Source organism: Doryrhamphus excisus, chromosome 13 (assembly GCF_030265055.1).
Source record: "Doryrhamphus excisus isolate RoL2022-K1 chromosome 13, RoL_Dexc_1.0, whole genome shotgun sequence".
Classification (NCBI taxonomy): Eukaryota; Metazoa; Chordata; class Actinopteri; order Syngnathiformes; family Syngnathidae; genus Doryrhamphus; species Doryrhamphus excisus.
Genome location: NC_080478.1, coordinates 20394992 through 20408371, shown reverse-complemented (window position 1 = coordinate 20408371; position 13380 = coordinate 20394992). Strand labels below are relative to the sequence as shown.

Here is a 13380-nt window from a genome sequence, read left to right as displayed (position 1 = left end):
CTATGGAAGGACAGCAATGACAAGCACCTTCCAGCGCTTGTGACATGTGATGAAGATCCCTTAATCAATGGACACATTTTTATATTCTATATTTTTATACTTTTTTTGTGTACTATTGTGTACCAATAGAAACATGGCGTAGCTACAACATGCGGGTGCTGTATAGCATAGCGAGCTAGCTTTAGCACATTATCACAATGTCGGTGCGAGTTGTTGACATGTCTGACGGCACCACAAAGGAAAGGAAGAGGATCGGGACTTGCCCCCTCTTTAGTCTGATGGACACAAAGAGACACAACAAAGTCATTGTTGCCCCCCCCCCCCACCACCGCCCCCTCACTCGCTTCCTCCTCCCGGCCAATCAAAGAGGCTAATTAGCCAAGCAGGTAGAACAAAAACACAAACATGGCCGCCTGCTGGCTTACTTCCTATGATGGAATCATGGGGTCAAAGGTGACAGTTCCAACAGAGCTCTGAGCGTCTTCAAACGTCACACTGCAGGCCGCTCAGCAAGCGTCCACTCACCCACCACTCGGTAAAAGACTAGAGTTTAGCTTAGTGTTAGCTTAGCTTTAACTTTAGCTGACTTTAATTACCTTTGCTTTAGCTTCAGTCGAGCCAAATGTGTTAAATCCATCTTGGGAAGTTTTGGAGGTCACGGTGAGATCAGGAAGTCAGCTGACAGACAGGAAGTGATGATGTTTAATCCTGTCGTTGACCTCTGTGTGCGCGTGTTTGACCTTTTCACATCTCAGCGATGTGGCGACCGTCTCACGAATGTCCACAGTTTGTTTACTCGGCGTGCAGCGGCGGCCATGTTGACTTCCTGCGGCGTGGTGAGCGCCGCGTTAGCATGAGTGGCCCGCGTGCCGCGTGTGATTGGATCAGCAGGATCGAGTGTCGCCGCCAAGGAGCCAATTAGCCGCTGACACTGACCTCGCGCTCGCTGCCTTCGCCACATCTGTCCGCGTATTAGCTCACGCCACCGCTCGCCGCCATTAAAAATGAATGCGGGCTTTTAAAGTGTGTGTACGGTGGGGGCATGGGGGGGTCTGTTTTCCAGGGCAAATATTGTTATTGATCCAAAGTTTTTAGACGTAAACGGATCCGGCCTCACATTTTGCAGTGTGGAACATCCATCACGGAGAACCCGACACCGTCAGAATGGATGCACACCGAGGGGGAGGGGGTTGGGGGGGGGTGCTCCCGAGCGGTGGGCTGTTGTCGCGGCGACAAGGACGATGGAGTGGACATATGAAAATGAAGTGGGCCTAATTGATTAGCTTGGTTACATTTTTATTCCTGACTATTGATTGGCTGTACCAACAACAACAACAACAACAACATGGCCGCCGACAGGAACACAATCACATGATCGCAAACAGAAATAGCGAGAAGGGCTGGAGGGGCGTGGCCAGATACAGATACACTTCAACAAACAACACAATTTGAACTTTCTACAAGTTTTATAACAACGTTTTGTGTGTGTGTGTGTGTGTGTGTGTGTCAGGTGATTACAGGTTAGTGTTACACCCCGCCCCCCCCCCCCCCATCACTGTCCAGCGATGGCGGTGAGTTTGATGTTTGATGCTTTGAGTCTTTCTGCGCTCGATGCTAATCTCATCACGCGCGCACACACGCAACGCATTAGAGCGCCTTCAAGGAAGTGAGGAGGAAGAAGATGAGGAGTAAATATGGCGTCATGTTTCGCACGTTTCAAACGTCAATTTGATCAAAATTGTCTAAAGTGACTCAGACCACTCACTCGTGTTACGCACGCACACACATCCAGTGATGATGATGATGAGGATGAGGATGAGGAGGATGAAGCTTATCGGGGCTAAAAGGAAATAGGAAGTGAGTCAAACGTGCACACACACACACACACACACACACACGTGAGGTTAAGACATCTGGTGAGATGCAGGCTGATGGCAAAGGTCAAAGGTCCCACGAGCTGCATCTTAACTTACACGCACGCACTCTCACATGGCGTTAGCATGTTAGCATCAGTTAATGAGTTATTTCATACAAGAATAACCAAAAACTGACTAAATAACACACACACACACAGAAACGTGTGTGTGTGTGTAATAGAGTGTGTAGTAAATACTGTGTAAGTAGTGAATGTAGTGTGTGATGAAGTGCGCTGGTCGATGTAGCCGCAGCGCAGCGCTCTACGAGACCTTTATTAAAGTAAGCAGGCAGCTAATCAATGCTAACTGGACCACCACACTGTGTATGTGTGCAAGTGTGTGTGTGTGAATCGACATGAGTGTGTGTGGTAGACGTAAGCGTCCACAATCCACACACATTTATTTCCCTATCCTGTGCATATATAAGAAAATAAGTTAAAACAAATGAATATAACATCGTCGTGGGGTGACTTCGGCCAAGAGGTGGGGTACACCCTGGACTGGTCTCCAGCCGGGGAAATAATGATAACATACAATATTATTATCATATTTGTCCATAGAACTCTATTACACTTTTTGCTTTTGATTCCAATCATTTTTAACAATTTTTAATTATTGAATTTGCACACTTCCTGGTGAAAATACAGGTCAGTAACCTAAGATGTCTCCTCTCAGCAAGCCCGGCCTCCCGTCTGAGTGCACTCAGTAGAAATTCACGGTGTATAATAAATGTTTCTGCAATATTATATTGGCGACACGCTGACAAACTGGCAGGCGACACGATCCAACTCAGTGTGCTCACTTTTCGCAGGAAATTTTAGTAAGATTAAAAAATAGATTCATTAGATGAATTAATAACAGATCATAATAATTTATTTATGTACTGACAGCACTGTAGCAGGATATAGTGTATTAGCATACCGGGATATAATACGGGAAGTGACACTGACATGCCAGCAGATTGCAGGTCATGACCGTGTGAGTGAAGAAGGAATAAAAATGTTTTTTTTTTTTTTAGTTTGTTTGTTTATTTGTGCTTTTTGAGTTGTAGTTGTACGAGGTGCTAATCACACACGCAAACACTCAGCATGGTGGCAGCGGCAATCATCACGGTTGCCTAGCAACAAGTCGCTGCCCTCTGTTATTATGTTTACTAGACACGTTAGCTAGCGTGGAATGCAAGCATTAAGAGGGGACGGTGCGTTCAAGTGACCTGCGCTTGAAATCTATTATTATCCAAAACAAAGCACTCTGCGGACGGCTGGCCACGCCCCGAGTGACTCTCGGGACTCGTTCTCCCATAATTCCCCCGACCCCCGGCCGAGGCTAAGTAGCATTCGCCGACAAGTTGTGATAATTAGCACTTTGAAATGCCAGAGCACCGCGGGGCTACGCTAGGGCAGCGTGCTAGCACGTGCTAATGGCTAAACGACATGATGAGTCCTTCAGGGTGAAGCATAATTATAGCCTAGCTTGTAGCATCTGCAGGCAGGCTAGCGTACGTGGTCATTAGCGGTTAGCATTGTCCATTAAGACAGTGGACATTCTCATGATTGACCTTGTTGACAATCTAAACACAGGAAGTCGCCGCCCTCCTGTTGGACAGACGTTGTAGACGTCTGCGTGTTCGTTGCCTCTGCCAAGCCGTACTTTGCTAGTTAGCGTTATCCGCTTCATCAGCAGAGGAGGGGCGGAGCCAAATGAAGGACTTTGATTGAAGTTAACTTGTTACTGTTATGATTTGTTAATATGTGCTGGTGGTTACCATGACAACAGCACATATGACTTCCTTACTTCTAGAGGCTTCTCCGCGATGACATCAGTGTTAGCATTATTGTTAGCATCATTGTTAGCAAAGTAGCCACTGCAGAGAGAGAGAGACAGAGACGTGTGATCGGATCATGTGACCTGTCCAGGTGACACCTGACGATGGCGATGCGTCGCTGTAAAAAGACACACGCCCACAAGCATGTTTGTGTGCACGACTCACTGTGTGTGTCCTCGCCATATTGATTTGATGCTGGGCCATATTTGAGTGTGTGTGTGCGTGCGTGTGTGTGTGTGTGTGTGTGAGAAGTGTGAATTGAAGCGAATGGCGAGCAGATGGTCTCCAGAGATCATCTTACCTGTTTAGACGACAGCATCTGTCCTCGCTGTCAATCACAGCGCTCCATGCCAGCAGGGGGCGACATGCCGTCACTGACCTCCTCCGTTAGAGTTCAAAGGTCAGCCTCCCTAAGCGATCAATACACCATCATCAATATATTTTCATGTTTTCATAAAATCATCACACAACAACACAAGGCTCCACTAACATTAAAAGTGAAAATATTCCATTAATAATACTCAATACAGCAATGAAGGAGGAATTACTACGGAATTCCGTGTTCTACGGCCGTTGTGATTGTGTAGAAGTGATGACAACATTGTTCAATGACCACTTAATTGGGACACTCTCTTGTTCCAAAGTGGTCACGGCATCCTCGCAAAGACGGCAAAGGTTGTGTGTTTGTGCGGTCGTCATCCTTCCCTCCCACCGGGATAAGCTTTTAGCCACGTGCTAGCTGTGCGTGCTAGCTGTGAGGCTCCTGACTGTTCAGCCAAATGTCTCCACACAACAAGACGCTAATTAGCTGTGAAGGCCAGACACGCAATTTCAGCCTCGGAGAGAGCGAAGGGTGGCCTTCGCCCCGGTTAGAGACGTTTCCATTTACTTACATTTCTCAAATATCACGCCGACATGGACGCTCATTTGCATACGAGCGCAGCGTGATCTTACCTAAGCAAATAGATGGCGGCGCAAATAAATAGAGCGGGACAGAAAATGCCAGAACCTCTACACCTTCACCCCACCGTGCCTCCGCTGAAGATGGGGTGTGTGTGTGTGTGTGTGTGTGTGTGTGTGTGTGTGTCTCCAAAGCAACATTGCTGTCTGTCTCCTCCTGTGTGAGACACCAATCACTTACAACACAACACTTCCTCCAAGTGTGAGTTTTCTACTAATGCTGTAGGAGGCGCTCTTCAGGACCATAAGAAAAAACAAGAAGAAAAAAAAAGAAGAAAGGCAACACAATCCAACAGCAGCCTTCTCCTGTACACTATAGTCAACATTTAGCCTTCGCCATGCGACTCAACATGCTCATAAACATTTAACTTAGCTTTCAAATTAAAATTCTTCTTTGGCGTGTCATGGCGGCAGCAAAGAGGGCCTCCCCCGGGGTGAAGGTGAAAGAAGAGGACGTGTTTACGCTGTGTCCAAGTGAGGAAGACGAGAGAACATTCCAAGAGTCAAATGTCAAAGTGCTCTTAGCCGATGTTTGCTAAACATTCGCTGTAATGACTTCGAGTCACTGCCTTTAACGAGTGTCGAGTGGACACAACGAGCGATGAGGCGGAAAAGAGACAACTACTTGAAGCTCTTAACCGAGAACAATGAAGAAGTTTTCACTGGAGTCAAGTGGAAACATCACCGCCGCAAGAAGATGAAAGAATTAGCACTCTTGCTACATGCTAGCGAGTCATTGCGCCGTAATCACGTCACGTGATGTCATGTGACAATTGTTTACGTTCGCATTCGTCTATGTTAGAAAGAAACATGGCCGACTTCACGCGCTAATACGCTATCAAGTTAGATGTCTCTAGTTTATTGCGATTACAGCATTTCTTGAACACTATAGAAACATGCTTCATAACATAACTCGAAGTTGTTGTTATTATAACTTACACACAATGTAATCATACCTTAAGTGTTGTATGTTTTCAACACTCAAAACTGTCTTGACAGTATGTTCACGCTCTGTGATTGGCCAGTCACACACAACGCCCGCCCCTCCCTAGCTATAAACACAACCACATAACATCTCAGCTATCAGCAGTACGCTAAACACATAGCAATAGCATGCTAACAATATAATGAATGCTGATGAAGCTAACGTAGCTCAGCAGTTCGTGACCAGCTCGGCGGCTGGATGCTTAAGGCACCCGACTCAATACAATAACACGATGTAAACATCCGCTAGCGTTAAACAATGACAAATAACCAGGTTACTCACGTTTAGAGACACACTATCCATCAAAAATAAGGTCCGTGTTACGGCAGCAACTCAAAGCTCCGCGGCTGCCGTGGCGCGTTCAAGTACCAATCTAGCGTCGTAATTTGAAGCTACATTTAATCACATGTAACTATAAAAAGAACAAAAAAGAATCCAGCCTCCAGCTACGACAACTTGCAGATATTTACTACACTACAAAGTACAGTACTGTAAGGTACCTTATTGAGTATTTCATTTTTTGGTTGTTGTGGAAACGTGCTTTCTGTGGAACTAAAGAGTGGAAACAAAAGACTGCGGTGTTGCATGTAAAGTACACTTGTGTGATGCTGCTAATCTGAAAGTGTATTCATGTGATGCCAGTGGGTATCATTTTGTCATCAGGGTGACATTTTGACAAAGGAATGTTCATAGCAGAGTTTCAAATTGACATAGATGAGAATGGTTTATTCCTCAATGTTGTTTGCTTGTGTGGATAGTTTATAAATGGAATATTTTCATAGCTAGAGCGTAGAAAACGTGTTTAACCATTTCTAAATATGTTTTCTGGCCATATTAGAGCCTTCTAGACATGAAATAACACCCACAGAGTCACTTTTCTCATTATTGGTACATGTTTGTGTATTTATTAGGTACATCCTTTGAGTGTTAAGTTGTTGTGTGATGAGTTTAGTGTTATTTGTTTCTTCAAGGCAGACTATTTTATTGAGTAATGACCTACTGCAATTTCCAGTGGGTTGACAAGCTTGTTGTGAGTTTTTTTCATAGCTCACGATTGGCTCTTATAAATAAAATCAAGAGCTGTCCGGGGAAGGGAAACATAAATTGTGGTTGCTGAGCAAAATTGCAAAGAAGTGAAGTTCAGAGAGTGTATCCATCCGTTATCCACGCCGCTTATCCTCCATTCCAAATTTTGTTGCCAATATTTTCACTTTTACTGCAAATGAATATCAGCTCTAAATATTGTAGTAGTACAAGTACAGTATATTGTAGTACTGTAGTACAGTAGCATGTTACATGCAGTCATGTACAGCAGCATGCTACATGTAGTCATGTACAGTACAGTAGCATGCTACATGTAGTTTTGTGCAGTAGCATGTTACATGTAGTCATCTACAGTAACATGCTACATGTAGTTTTGTGCAGTAGCATGTTCCATGTAGTCATGTACAGTAACATGCTACATGTAGTCATATACAGTACAGTAGCATGCTACATGTAGTTTTGTGCAGTAGCATGCTACATGTAGTCATCTACAGTAACATGCTACATGTAGTTTTGTGCAGTAGCATGTTACATGTAGTCATCTACAGTAGCATGATACATGTAGTTTTGTGCAGTAGCATGTTCCATGTAGTCATGTACAGTAGCATGCTACATGCAGTCATGTACAGTACAGTAGCATGCTACTTGTAGTCATGTACAGTAGCATGCTACATGTAGTCATGTACAGTAGCATGTTCATGTAGTCATGTACAGTAGCATGCTACATGTAGTTTTGTGCAGTAGCATGCTACATGTAGTCATGGACAGTAACATGCTACATGTAGTTTTGTGCAGTAGCATGTTCCATGTAGTCATCTACAGTAGCATGCTACATGTAGTCATGTACAGTAGCATGTTCATGTAGTCATGTACAGTAGCATGCTACATGTAGTCATGTGCAGTAACATGCTACATGTAGTCTTGTGCAATAGCATGTTGCATGTAGTCATGTACAGTAACATGCTACATGTAGTTTTGTGCAGTAGCATGTTCCATGTAGTCATCTACAGTAACATGCTACATGTAGTTTTGTGCAGTAGCATGCTACATGTAGTCATCTACAGTAACATGCTACATGTAGTTTTGTGCAGTAGCATGTTCCATGTAGTCATCTACAGTAACATGCTACATGTAGTTTTGTGCAGTAGCATGCTACATGTAGTCATCTACAGTAACATGCTACATGTAGTCATGTACAGTAGCATGCTACATGTAGTTTTGTGCAGTAGCATTTTACATGTAGTCATCTACAGTAGCATGCTACATGTAGTTTTGTGCAGTAGCATGTTCCATGTAGTCATGTACAGTAGCATGCTACATGCAGTCATGTACAGTACAGTAGCATGCTACATGTAGTTTTGTACAGTAGCATGCTACATGTAGTCATGTACAGTAGCATGCTACATGTAGTCATGTACAGTAGCATGCTACATGTAGTCATGTACAGTAGCATGCTACATGTAGTTTTGTGCAGTAGCATGCTACACGTAGTCATGTACAGTAGCATGCTACATGTAGTTTTGTGCAGTAGCATGTTAAATGTAGTCATGTACAGTAGCATGTTACATGTAGTCATCTACAGTAGCATACTACATGTAGTCATCTACAGTAACATGCTACATGTAGTCATGTACAGTAGCATGCTACATGTAGTCATGTACAGTAGCATGCTACATGTAGTCATGTACAGTAACATGCTACATGTAGTTTTGTGCAGTAGCATGTTCCATGTAGTCATGTACAGTAGCATGCTACATGTAGTTTTGTGCAGTAGCATGCTACATGTAGTCATCCACAGTAACATGCTACATGTAGTTTTGTGCAGTAGCATGTTACATGTAGCCATGTACAGTAGCATGCTACATGCAGTCATGTACAGTACAGTAGCATGCTACATGTAGTTTTGTGCAGTAGCATGCTACATGTAGTCATCCACAGTAACATGCTACATGTAGTTTTGTGCAGTAGCATGTTACATGTAGTCATCTACAGTAACATGCTACATGTAGTTTTGTGCAGTAGCATGTTACATGTAGCCATGTACAGTAACATGCTACATGTAGTCATGTACAGTAACATGCTACATGTAGTCATGTACAGTAACATGCTACATGTAGTCATGTACAGTAACATGCTACATGTAGCTTTGTGCAGTAGCATGTTCCATGTAGTCATGTACGTACAGTGGCACGTTACAAGTACTTGCATGTAGTAGGATGTGGTAATGAGTGTGTTCATGTTGTGGTCTTTGAAGTAGTGTCAGAAAGTTGATCCTGACATGATCTTTCCGTGCACTTGCCTGAGGCGGGACACGAATACGTGCACAATGTCAGCTCACTCTTTGAACACGCACACACACACACACACACATATACACACAAATGTGCACCCGAGTTAACACCCTAGTGTGCTGATGCTAACACTTTAGCATTGCATTTTATTAGCATGTTAAAAGAGACCAATGCTAACAGTTAGCATGGAGGTAAATGATGCTAGCGTGCCTTCGACACATATCCATGTTGTCTTTGCAAATTCCAACTGTTCAACACATACATGCGCACACATGTACACACCTGCCCAGGTGTATCGGGTGTTCAGTAAGTTGACATGTTGGATCTTTTGTTCTCCTCCCTCAAATTCATCCTGAAACTCTTTTGTTGTCCAACAATCACACACGCACACACACACACACACACGCACACTGTGACACCTGAGTGGCTGTAATTACGTGCAAAGTGCTAACAGCGTTTCTTCACCTTTATACACCTGTGTGTGTGTGTGTGTCTATGTGTGTGTGTGTTACTTTGTGAGTGAAAAAAGAGTGTAAAAAAAATAATTGCCTGCTCAAACTAATTGTTAAAATAATTATGAAAGTATTTTTGTGTGTATTAAATAGTTGATCACTGATGACATCACATCTACTTCCTGTTTGTCCTCCATCTTGGATGTCATTCACCCCCGTGTGTGTGTGTGTGTGTGTGCATGTTGACATCTTCGCTGTCAATAATTCAGCTGACGTTAAAAAAGAAACGTGCAAACATACTTTGTGTGTGTGTGTGTGTGTTTCTTCAACAAGGAGAGGTGATTCATGACGAGCGCACACACACACACACACACACACACACACACACACACACAGACAATAGGTGTGTGTTGTGAGCTCGTGTTACTTCCTTCTCCCTCTCTTCAAGTTATTTGTACCCCCCTGCCCCTCCGCCCCCCCCTCCCCAGCACCATCATTAACAGCTAAAGTTACCTTACCTCCTCCCAGCTATACACACTCATCACTGTCCTCTGTGTGTGTGTGTGTGTGTGTGTGTGTGTGTGTTTGTGTGTGTGTGTAGGTATGTGCACACGTGTGGACAAAAGTGTCCTTTCCCGCCCACACGTGTCATTATTGTTATTAGTAGTCATGGTTTTATTTTCATTGATTATTCTTCATCGTTGTTATATACGTAAAACGTGTTATGTTATATTATGTTATGAAGTGGCTAGCAGCTAGCATGCGGCTATCACACTCAGTCAGGTGCATGCTGGGAAGTCCTGAAGAGGACGTTCCGGATCTTTCTCCTGGGGTGGGAGGTTGATTAGAACCAGTTTAGGGAGTTAGCATTTCCACGCAGGTGTGCAGGATTAGCATTTACCTGCGGCACAACATCAGATTAACCTTTCCACTCATCACCCGTGTTTTTATTTTACCGTTAAGCTGTGTGGACATGACACACACACACACACACACACACACACACACACACATACACACACACATACACGTCTCTGTTGTGTTTGATGACAAGATAGCGTAAGGACATATCTTTCGTTGTCTTGAATTCCCACATTGTTAATAAAGGGCCGCACTGTGGAAACTCAGTCAGGAGATCTGGAAGTTCTCCCCGTGCATGCGTGGGTTTTTTTTCCGGGTATTCCGGTTTCCTCCCACATTCCAAAAACATGCTAGGTTAATTAGCCACTCCAAATTGTCCATAGGTATGAATGTGAGTGTGAATGGTTGTTTGTCTATATGTGCCCTGGGATTGGCTGGCCACCAGTCCAGGGTGTACCCCTGGTCTAGCCAAAGAGAGCTGGGATAGGCTCCAGCACTCCCCATGACCCTTGTGAGGATAAGCGGTAGAAAAATGAATGAATGAATGTAAAATTCTGGCTGCACGGTGGTCGAGTGGTTAGCGCGCTAGGAGCCCCGAGTTCAATTCCACCCTCAGCCATCTCTGTATGAAGTTTGCATGTTCTCCCCGTGCATGCGTGGGTTTTCTCCGGGTACTCCGGTTTCCTCCCACATTCCAAAAACATGCTAGGTTAATTAGCCACTCCAAATTGTCCATAGGTATGAATGTGAGTGTGAATGGTTGTTTGTCTATATGTGCCCTGGGATTGGCTGGCCACCAGTCCAGGGTGGACCCCACCAAAACCGTCAGTAAACCGGATCATTCCGGTTCATTCAGTAAAAATATTCGGTCATTTTGGTCATTTCCGACTCAACTGTCGACGAGTGTCGGCACATCTCTCGGTCTCGGTCTTTCAGTCCTGCCCTGCAAAAGGAACGGTGAACTGACTCCGCAGCCAATCAAAAAAAACTGAACGGACATTTTAAGGGCGGTGACCTTGTTCAGTCATTCATTCATTTTCTACCGCTCATCATGACGAGGGTCGCGGGGGTGCTGGAGCCTATCCCAGTTGTCTTCGGGCAAGAGTCGAGGTACACCCTGGACTGGTGGCCAGTCAATCCCAGGGCACATATAGACAAACAACCATTCACACTCACATTCATACCTATGGACAATTTGGAGTGGCTAATTAACCTAGCATGTTTTTGGAATGTGGGAGGAAACCGGAGTACCCGGAGAAAACCCACACATGCACGGGGAGAACATGCAAACTCCACACAGAGATGGCCGAGGGTGGAATTGAACCCGGGTCTCCTAGATGTGAGGTCTGCGCGCTAACCACTCATCCGCTGTGCCGCCCATATTGGCATATTCACAATAATTCATGGTTCCATTTATCACAGTGAGTCTTCCAGGTCCTGATGCAGCAAAACAGTCCCAGACCATCACACTACCACCACCATATTTTACTGTTGGAATAATGTTCATTCATTTTCTACCGCTTATCCTCACGACGGTCGTCATCAGCTGTCTTGGGGCGAGAGGCGGGGTCCACCCTGGACTGGTGGCCAGCCAATCACAGGGCACATATAGACAAACAACCATTCACACTCACATGTAGAACATGCAAACTCCGCACAGAGATGGCCGAGGGTGGAATTGAATTCGGGTCTCCTAGCTGTGAGGTCTGCGCGCTAACCACTCGCCCGCCGTGCAGCCCCACCTTGTTCATTCCGTTCACAAAAAAGAACTAGTTTTTTTGACGCGATCGTTCATGACCGACTAGTTCCCCGCCTCTCCCCCAAAGACAGCTAGGATAGGCTCCAGCATACCTGCGACCCAAGTGAGGATAAGCGACATAGAAAATAATAGATGGACGTTTGGTCGTACCCTTTGTCCGGCCTCCTTCATGCCCATACGGTGGACTAGAGCATGATCAATCCCAGTGGCTCCGCTTTGATCAGATATTACTGTTCTTCGTCTTTGCTGACCCCCTCCCATCAGAGTCCCATCCAGTGTCTCGGGGCCTCACAAAGCAATGCTTCCTGAACCGGTTTCTATCCTGTACTCCCTCACATCATTAGCCCCAAGTGTGATCAATTACGTGCTGTTGTGTCCAACCGGTGACACCTAAGCTTTAATTGCTTTTGCCACCTGTTCTTCCCGTTATGCAACACAATGAAAATGTGTTGGTGAGTCGGGTCCAAACATTTAAAAAGTGTTTATAGTTTTGCCAAAACGATCAATCAATGGGTTCTGGCAAGCGAGCATTTGGTCCAGACAATAGCGTTTAGTGTTTTAGCAAAGGAGAAAAAGTGTATCGCAGCAATCAGAATTGTGTGTCAATAAATAGAGCCGAGAAGCATGTTCACATGCTTTGGAACAATGGATCCCGAGAGGTTGCTAGACAACAGAGAAGACTGGGAAGCGAGGAAGGGAGAGGACGACAAAGACAAGTGAGATCTGATGAAATGGTGTGGTGGTACTGAACGTGGTGGTACAGCCCGTACAGCCAAACCTACTGTAATGTGTGATGGGGATGAAATACTGCGGCCCGATGCTGACCTCAGACAAGATCATGTGCTGAATATGGAAATATTATAGTTAAACCCTATCTGGGAGATTTTGGTGGCAGTTTTTTTTTTAATATTAGGTACTTGAGACTAACTCGTGTACCTATGGAGGACCAAAACTGCCAAAATAATAAATAAATAAAAGTGAAAATAAAAACAAAAATGAAAAAAAAAATCAAAAAATTAAATACACAAAAATAAATATAAATGGAAATAAAAAAAAAAATAAAAAATATATACATAAATAAATAAATAAATAAATACATAAATTAAAAACAAGATTCAAAAATAAAAAATAAATACAAAAATAAATATATAAATAGAATTACATATCAATAAATAAATAAAAGCACTCTGCTCTCATATGTATTTATTTCATGCTGCAGACAATGTCAGCTTGAAATGCAGAAGGAAAAACTATTCAAATGAGGGGGCGGTCCTAAGTGTGTCTTTT

The 13380-nt window shown here is 44.1% G+C and overlaps 1 long non-coding RNA gene across 3 annotated transcripts in view; it reads right to left on the bottom strand.

Annotated features, from left to right (window-relative positions):
- The window catches only part of LOC131140440 (uncharacterized), a 59190-nt gene extending 53151 nt beyond the window's left edge, over window positions 1-6039 (bottom strand). For all 3 annotated transcript variants that reach the window (XR_009132412.1, XR_009132411.1, XR_009132413.1), the window contains exons 1-2: window positions 5969-6039; window positions 4043-4151 (exon numbers count right to left, since the gene is read on the bottom strand). This is a non-coding gene — a long non-coding RNA (uncharacterized LOC131140440). The remainder of the gene's footprint in view (window positions 1-4042; window positions 4152-5968) is intronic.
- Window positions 6040-13380: the final 7341 nt, after the last annotated feature.